Source organism: Plecotus auritus (genome assembly GCF_963455305.1).
Source record: "Plecotus auritus genome assembly, chromosome: 8".
Taxonomy (NCBI): Eukaryota; Metazoa; Chordata; class Mammalia; order Chiroptera; family Vespertilionidae; genus Plecotus; species Plecotus auritus.
In genome coordinates, this window is record NC_137782.1 from 156106538 (window position 1) to 156107827 (window position 1290).

At 48.2% G+C, this 1290-nt stretch overlaps 1 pseudogene across 1 annotated transcript; it reads left to right on the plus strand.

Moving 5' to 3' along the window:
- Positions 1 to 559: 559 nt before the first annotated feature.
- Positions 560 to 876, plus strand: LOC308256707 (cytochrome c-like; annotated as a pseudogene). Its single transcript has one exon. The product of its transcript is annotated as a cytochrome c-like (transcript).
- Positions 877 to 1290: the final 414 nt, after the last annotated feature.

Genomic DNA, 1290 nt, shown 5'->3' on the forward strand with positions numbered 1-1290 from the left:
GACTTTTATTGAGAGCTCACGCTTTACCATCAATGTCGCTAATTGATTTCCTGACAATATCTCATTTAATCCTCACAACTACCCTCTGAGGTTAGGATAGTATTATTCCTCTTGCATGAATAAGGAAACTTGGGCTCAGAAGAGTTAACTAACAGGGCCAAGGTCACTGCTTTTAAGTTAGAGCTGGGCCTCACAGCCAAGAGTGCCTGCCCCCAGAAGCCAAAATCTTAATGGTTGTGATATGTTGGCTTCATTGCTTTCAGTCTCCTCTGGAGGATTAGATGAACCTGGAAGGCATTTGGGCCTGTGCCCAGGGGCCTGTAAAGAGTTTCCATCATCTCAGAGGGGATATCCAGAGCCACTGAGGTCACTCTCCCCACCCTGGCTTCTGTGATATGCTCCACAGGGAAGTGGCGATCCGGAATGTACCCCTTCTAAACTCTTACAGGCTTTAATCTGGGGTTTTCCCTCATCTGTCAAGAAGAGAACCAAGAGAGCAGGCTGTCTGGATTGTGAGTGGGGATCTCAGTGTCGCCCGCGACTAACAAGTGATTAAAAAATGGGTGATGTTGAGAAGGACAAGAAGATTTTTGTTCAGAAGTGTGCCCAGTGCCATACTGTGGAAAAGGGAGGCAAGCACAAGACTGGGCCAAATCTCCATGGTCTCTTTGGGCGAATGATAGGCCAGGCCCCTGCATTTTCTTACACGGATGCCAACAAGAACAAAGGTATCACCAGGGGAGAGGCTACATGGAGTATTTGGAGAATCCCAAGAAGTACATCCCTGGAACAAAAACGATCTTCACTGGCATTAAGAAGAGTGCAGAATGGGCAGACTTGATAGCTTATCTCAAAAAAGCTACTAATAAGCCCTAACCTGTTTGGCTCAGTGGATAGAGCCTGCAGACTGAAGGGTCCCGGGTTCGATTCCGTTCAAGGGCATGTATCTTGGTTGTGGGCACATCCCCGGTGGGGGAGGTGTAGGAGGCAGCTAATTGATGTTTCTCTCTCATCCGATTTTTCTAACTCTCTATCCCTCTTCTTTCCTCTCTAAAAAAATCAATAAAATATATTTTTTTTAAAAAAGCTACTAATGAGTAATAGTTGGCCACTGCCTTATTTATTACTAGAGGCCCGGTGCATGAAAATTCATGCACTGGAGTGGGGGGTCCCTCAGCCCGGCCTGTCCCCTCTCATAGTCCAGGAGCCCTCAGGGGTGGGAGGCGACCCGGTGATCAGGGGAAGGCGACACCCCATCACACCTCTGCTGCTGCCACTGCCGGCAGCACA